The sequence below is a fragment of the Montipora capricornis genome, chromosome 2, assembly GCF_036669925.1.
Source record: "Montipora capricornis isolate CH-2021 chromosome 2, ASM3666992v2, whole genome shotgun sequence".
NCBI lineage: Eukaryota > Metazoa > Cnidaria > Anthozoa > Scleractinia > Acroporidae > Montipora > Montipora capricornis.
The window spans coordinates 3825924-3833558 of record NC_090884.1 but is presented as its reverse complement, the minus strand read 5'-3'; the positions used below and the strand labels follow the sequence as shown (position 1 = coordinate 3833558).

General features: G+C 39.1%; 1 protein-coding gene across 4 annotated transcripts in view; it reads right to left on the bottom strand.

The window, feature by feature from the left end:
* LOC138038526 (zinc finger protein 596-like) overlaps positions 1 to 7635 on the bottom strand; it is a 39769-nt gene that overhangs the window by 18003 nt on the left and 14131 nt on the right. For 2 of the 4 annotated variants that reach the window (XM_068884449.1, XM_068884450.1), the window contains 2 exons: positions 2359 to 2467; positions 1 to 109 (listed from right to left, as the gene is read on the bottom strand). The exon at positions 1 to 109 is cut by the window's left edge and continues 121 nt beyond it. The gene's annotated coding sequence lies outside the window, so the exon portion shown is untranslated. Of the gene's footprint in view, positions 110 to 1549; positions 1571 to 2358; positions 2468 to 5654; positions 6084 to 7635 lie in introns of those variants that run through there. The other 2 variants (XM_068884452.1, XM_068884453.1) reach the window with 2 other exon arrangements.

Below are 7635 nucleotides of genomic sequence, written 5' to 3'. Positions count from 1 at the left end.
ACCTTGAATGCAGTAGCTTTTTCTTAGTAGATTTTTCTACCAGATTAGCATTGACATGTCTCGTTGCCTGGGACGTTTTGGTCATTTTGCAATATAAACCAGACAAGATCTTCAAAACAAAAAAAAAAAGGTATAACCTTTGCATGTACATCAGTATAATTGGATATTCCATTGACTAAAACATTTGCCGTGCTTGCAATTATATTACCACTCATGATTTTCTTTTATTTGAAATCCCAGATTGTACCATGATGTCTTGGCTGTGATGTTGTGAACCGACCGGCATCACCAATGTTCGCAAAGTAAAATTATAGTGTATTTCAGTTCTCAAAGGATTTGTCCTCAGTTTTACCTGTACCGAGGGTATCTGTTTTCCTTTGTGCGGGTTGCATTCCGATACTATTCCTGCGGTGCTTTTGGATTTGTATTAGCAATGGCTGCCTTCTTGAGTGTTGTTTGCGCTAAATTCCGCACTAGCAAGTAATATATTAAGGAGAAGGAAAGTGTCAACTTCAGCTCTTAAACAGTACAGGCAAAGGTTGTAATCTTGCGTCCTTGACTTGACGAGACAAGAGGAAATATACAATGGTTGTTGGAGATACTGAGCATTCGCTTTGTTTGTAATGAAGGGTCACAATTGAGGGTCGCAAGAAAAAGCCTCCAACGACAATGTAATATCTGGCGTTTGAGTGGAAAATTAGACAGAAATTGATATTTCTTCGCCACGGAAACAGAGGAGTCTGGGTACGAGTGAATGCAGAGCAAAATACACCTTATTCCAAAATGGCCGCCATTTAAATATTCGTTTGTTTTTATTCAAATAAGCCCTTGATGCCTCGTTCTTAAGCTTAAAATTCAAAAGAATATTTTATCTTGAACGAGGCAACAAGGGCCAATTTTTATGCCCATAAATCAGCGGCCATTTTGGAATAAGGTGTGTTGCGGTCCCCTGCCGTCTTAAACGCAATTTGCTATTTTCACCAATCCCATAATACAGTTCTTTTTGGGGGAGGAAGGGAGGGGGGGGGGGGGGAATATTGGCATTAAACCAATGGATGACAAAAACTAATAAAGACACAGCTTAGTTTTTGTCACCTAATAGTTAATAAATTAGTGATCCTGTATATTTAAACTCTAATTTTGTATTAACCTTCACTTTTGAAAATGTATGCAGAAGCTTACGAAACGTCAAATAAAAGATAATTTCAAGTATGCGTTTATATCTGATGTTTGTCACCACTGTTTGTGTGTTATTTCTGATAAAACTGAGATGGCCAAAGAAAAGGGTATTTACGACTTGAAGTCACTATAGCTCTTTTCTGATTGGCCGAAAGCGTAGAGTGAATTTTCGAAACAGCGCAGGTGACGCCATCTAGTTGCAGATTATTCAATAGCCGTGTCAAGGACACTCAAGGTCACGGGTAATCATTTCATGTAGGACCGCGGTGCATGATTGCTAAGGGTACTCATGTCAAGTTCGGTCAACACTAATTGCCATACGTCACAGACATTGGACATTTCCTTACAATTACACGACGCAATATCCCACCTTAATATGAGAAGCTTATCGCTGTAAAACGAATGAAAACAGGCAGAATTAGAGCTTTAGTTCAACAAGAAATAGCGCGTCTAAGCAAAGCCGCACTGATCTACAGTATTTAGGTCTAAAAACCACTTTGAAGACGGTTAGCTTTTACTTGTTTTGCTGGGTACTACTATGTCAATACTCTAAAAAATTCGATTTTTCAAGAGCTTGTCTCGTTAGTCTAGTGGATATTGGAATATGCAATTAGAACCCATCTATCCGGGTCCAACTCTTTGGCTCGCCTAATCTGAATGTTCTCTGCACTTTGAAATGTTTGTTTCTTTGAAGTAGATTTGAAGTCTAAAGTAGATTGTACGTCGTGTAAGTTGGCAATGAGTGTTGACCGTCAAGTTTGTGCGCTTTATGTTGCTTGCCGTCAGTGAAAAAGCAAAAACATGACTTCCAGGTTTGTTCTCTTCAGTTAGACTAACCAGCTTTTATTCAATTTTTCACATATTGTCTAATGCTTAGAATTTTTTGTCAATCGAATTATGTGCCGCTGATGTGTATATTTTTACATGTTTAGAAATAAATAATCAGTTCCACTCACTGTCGTGACCATGTTTTTTTCGTTCAATATACAACAAAACAATTATTATAACCCCTACCTCGACCTTGATTATTCTAGACATCACAAAAACCTCATCCAATAATTGTTTATAATCTGATGGCTATAAAATATTACAATTGCAAAACGCCTTCCTTAAAACTTGAAACATCGCATGGCCACATGGCCCATAATTCAAGAAAGCCTCTCAAAACCGCTTCTTTACCTCAGCTTCAAAAAGGAGATGACTCTGTGTTCCAGCTAGAGATTCTGGAGGGTCATTCCAAAGACGGTGTGCTCTAAATACAGAGGACCCGCATTGACCAGCAACAGATCTAAAGAGAGGAATGTCAAATTTGTTCTTATTTCTAGTATTACAAGAGTGTGTGTCCCTTTAGTTAGATGGGGCGGGGCAAGCCATTTATTACATTTAAAAGTCATTACAATTAATGTCCCTGATTTCTAATAACTGCGAAATCTGTCCATTGAAGTTGCTTTAAATAAATTTAGAAAACAGTCCTAAGAAAATACGCTCGCTGATTGGTTAAAAATCGTGTTTCTATAACTCGATGGAGACACAGAACTAGCACGAGCTGTGACGTAGTGATGGCGCGAGCAAAGAGAATTTATATTTTGATAATTCGAGTTAACAAGTTGTTTTCCTTTTTCTAGTCGCGTTGTTTTCTAAAAGAAATAGAAAACATGTACTCCGTGTTTCTATCGAGTTATAGAAACACTCGTGAAATTTGGGAGAACTCGAAAAAGCTGTGGAAACACTCGCCTGCGGTACATGTTTTCTATTTCTTAAATATAAAACAAAAAGAGGTTTAGATATATATAATCCACTCCATGTGCTTTGCTATAACTGTACTGATTTAGTCTATATTTATTTTTTAAGCTACGAACCCCGGGTCATTACTGTTTGTGGCACCGCAATAGGAATACAGCGCCGACAGCAACCACAACGCCAGAAAGCAATGATATTTAATACTCCGGCTAAAAGAGTAAAAATAATCACACTGCGTGAACGTGCGGCATGAAACATTTGTCCATTACTTTGGCGTAAAACGAAAATACAAAAAAACCTAAAGTTAAAGTATTCAATAATTCACAAGAACGAGGGCATACAATATTAAAATGAATGGTTCGTTCTCTATCGTCTCTTCAAAACTGCTCGTACCAAGTTGAACTAACCCTTAATAAGGGAGACCTAACAATTTTACAATATTCTACTTCGGTCTTTCCGTTTTTGTATCGAAATCTGCAGTTTTCACTGTTTTGTTGCCTTTTGCGCTTTCAAGTTTCCCTTTTTTGGCACAAAGTTTTTCGGGAAACATTGTTTATGCACGAGCAAATGCTTCAGCCTTGGATTTGGCGTCAAAGGCAGGGCTTCCCTGGGAGGATCTCAGAGGGCGAAACAACTTGTCGCTTGCTTTACAGTACATGCTAAAATTACGTTGTCGTTCATAATTGTTAGCCTAGAATACCAGAAACACGCCTCCTCAATTATAGGATCTTCATAGTACTAGCAGAAACTCTTAACCAGGAAGTATCGATCTTTCTCATCATTTCTCATTCAGTACCAGGCATCTCCCGAGAGGGCAGTCCTACTCATGCTTCCATTAGTTTAGCCACCCACGAATTTGTTTCTGCAACAAAGTTTCGGTAACTATGTTTCCTAGTTAGCCAGGCCCTTAGACTTCCAAAAATCGAAACTTTGTGGACTTCTGGTACTAGGATGTCCTTCCACCATGAAAGCAGTCCCTAGCTAGCAAATGAGGAGTTTTCCATGGCATGAATTTACTAAACTCCCTGTTTTTGAGTGTTTTTTTTTTCTACGACTTGCGGTCTGATCTTTATCGAATTTTTAATGTTATTTGTTTTGCCGTTAATTGTATGCCCCATTGCTTTCTCCTTGACCTGGTAATATTTTGGCTTTAAACAAAAAGCAATATGAGGTCTTTAGGAGCCCATTATAGCAGGGTGTTCTTGTCGCTGTGCCAGATGCCAGATTTTTATCTAACTTTCAAAGTCCCACCATTCGCCAAAGTGGCCACGAAAGTTCAGCGAAACGCAGCGACTTTTTGAAAGGTATTTTTTATAGGCCCTAGGTGTGGCTTTCTTGCGGAAACGTTATATTTTCTTTGTAATAAGGAATATCAGCCCTTTAACTGGACCGTTTTGGGGAAGAAGAGAATGTAAGCTGTATACTTGTTCTTTAGCTGTGAACCAAAACAACTATAGGGCAGAATATTGTTAGTCTAGAAATAAACGCACAGAATATCCGATAAAGCAATTTGCTGATAGAGGAAAGAGATTAAATGTTTTTCGATTACCTTTAGTTTTCAGCAAAATTACATACAACATTAATCTAGGGGCAATTTGCCGGCCTGAATACTTCATATGGACAAAAGATCCAGCTGTTATATCACGCGTATCGCGAGTTTTTTGGTGGTCATATAGAGCTTCAATATTTTGAGTAATTAGTTTACTAGTTTGAAGACATAAGATGATGATCCATTCCCATATAAACAATTAATGTTTTGCGATATGCTGGCGCTTGTAAGATGTTGGCTAGCGTATGATTCACGGCACTCGGCGAATTTCGCCCAGTTTCCTTTCAAAATTCCACTATTTGTTGATTCATCTTATTTTCAATCCTTTGCTTGTCCTTTTACTCGTGTTTGTTTGTCTATTCAGTTTCTTTGTTTTGTTTTTCTTCTCTACGATTTTGCCGGAAGCAATAAATATCTTTTTTTTTTTTGTTTCTCAATCCGGTAATTCTGGGTCCACCACTAATCCACTTCACTAGATCGGAAAATTGAGGGATAAAATATAGCAATAGTGAATAACAATGAAAAAGGAAACGATGATAATCTAACTTTTGTGAACGCGCATGCTTTTTCTGCTCTTTACAACTCAGTAATGTCAACAGGTGGGCTTATGTAATTCAAGAGTTTCTCACCAAGAAACATATCATACTGATTGAATCAATATATGAGTGCAGCCATTATGTTAGTGATTTACCTCCAAAGCGAAAATCCTTCAATACATCCCCATTTCTGAGGGCGTTTTTCCCTTTTGACAATTAACCTGGAATGGTAACTAGTTTGTTCGTTTTTTCGTTTCTTCGTTCGTGCGTGCGTGACGGTGCGTTCGTCCGTCCGACCTTCATACCTTTCATTCGATCGTTCGTTCGTTCGCTCGCTCGTTCGTCATTCATTCATTCATTCGTTAGCAAGTGCCACTAAATGTTCCGTGTTATGGGTGTAACTCAAACAAGGTCTTGTAATTATTTTAATACATAATTAATCACATCTTTCTTCTCAAAATACTCCAAACAAATGACGCAATTTTCCCTCAATTTTTTCATGTCGTTTCTGTTTCATAAACTTGTTTTCAAACAGCCAAGAAGATTTAGTTTTTCGGATTTTGTGGCATTTGAACCTTCCGCTCGATTTCGACTAGTTTCCTTGCCCGCACGCCGGATTAATTACCTCAGAGATATAATATCTTACTAACCTCGTTTTCGCGGACCGTACTGTAAGTTACGGGTCCTCGTTATTTACCCGCTGATTCATGGCCCGCCAGCGAAATCAACCGGGTAAAAACTCGGTTAGTAAGAGGTGAGATAAGAAACCCTCTGATGAGATCTGGTGGTACTCTTCTTCACAAGCTACAAAGACGACCTTGTCTTTCAACCTTCTCTGATACTTGTCTTGTGTTTCCATTCTTTGGACACGAATATTGTTACGGCTCTCTTATTCTGTGGATTTTAAAGGAACGGTTTCCACAGCTGCACTTTATGGTCGGCTTGAATATTTCTAAGTTCATTTCCATATTCAGCCCCTCTTTGTTGTCTTTCTGCGTTCTTAATTGAATTCTCTCTATACACATCGAAGACAACATCAATTCTCTTAACGATGAAATGATATATGAAATGGATCATATATAAACTGCGGATATGAAATCAAGTGAAGCTATGATCCTCGCAGTTATGAACGCAATTTTTGCAATTGCGTAAAGAAGCCTGAAAAATTCAGGCTTCTTTACGCAGTTGCAAAAATTGCGTTCATAACTGCGAGGATCAGAGCTTCACTTGATATCAATTCTCTTGGAGGATGTTTCCCCGTGTAAAAGCATTTCAAACAAGGAGTTATGCAACAACATCTGAGAACTTCTTATGGTCACCTTTCCACTTATGCTCTAGTACCATACCATCTATGACGCGTGCAGATGGCTGGCGAATTTCTTCTGAGCAGGTACATTATTTTGCAGTTCCTTTGCCTGTGCTGCCTTGCTGGTCTTCGGCAATAACCCAGCTACTGAGGATAGCACCCAAGGACGAGGTCCCATTGGATGGATGCTGTCTGTTTTCCGCTATTACAACCATATAGCCAAATAGAACACTATCAGCTTTTAGTACGATATCCTTCGCTGTTTTGTTCTTGACCTTCACTTCCTTGTTAAGTTCAGAGAATGTCTGCAGTTTTGATTTCTTCAAAGAATCGTGGAATTTGACTTTAGGCGGATTTGCCTCCAGGCGCTGCACACAGAATTCTTGGTATGCCTTTTCATTTATGTAGTTTGTGCGTTCAGCAGGTCTTCTTTAATCTATTTTTGTGGCAACCTTTCAGGTTGACAAACATACCAAATCTTGCTGCTCAGAACTGAACAGATTTATCCAGTTGCTTTCTAGCATAATGACTTCACATCGGCCTCGTCTCTTGCAATTCTCGTGTTTTGAAGATCGGTATGCTCAGAATTAGATTTGCTTAGATAAAACCCACAAAAGGTTTTTTCTGCGGGCATTTTCTAATGCTTCCTGGCAGTTTACCTCCACATACCTTCTAGGCTTAGGTCCTTGACGCACACCTACATTATAAATCGGTAGAGCTGCAACATCCAGTGGCTCTACACGCGTTCGTTTACTTTCAGTGATTCTGCTCAATAAGGGTCTGGGAGCCAAAATGTCTCGCTTGCAATGCTATACCGTTTAAATGGTGTGAAGTGCATGAAAGAGTTGCTTCCAGCCTGCATGTCAATATTATCCAATGCTAATTTGGTACTGACGTGAGGTTGTATATTGTCGGGCAGTGGAACTTCACTTGTTGCTGTCATCTTCTGCAGGCAAAGTGCAGTATTAATTCCCTCGAGGTGGGAATAAGAAATGCCGTTACCATAATGATTTGGTATAGACACTACCTCGACATTGTTTGTAAGAGTTTTTACAACATACGGGAGAAGAATATGTTTAGGTGGCTTAAAATCCTTCCTTTCGTTACTCCAAATATTAGATCTCTTGTGAAAATGACTTCATCAACCTTTGGACTCTTTGACAACATTCCCTCTCTGTTCAATCTCTGTTGCCAGTCTGCAGTGTACACAAAAATGCACTCAGTTCTTCAGGAATATCTATTGCACTGTCATTCAGCTCTGAAGGGACGCGGTGGCGATGACAATTTGCTTCCTTGTTCCGAATGGCTTCACGGATGTCAGCCGC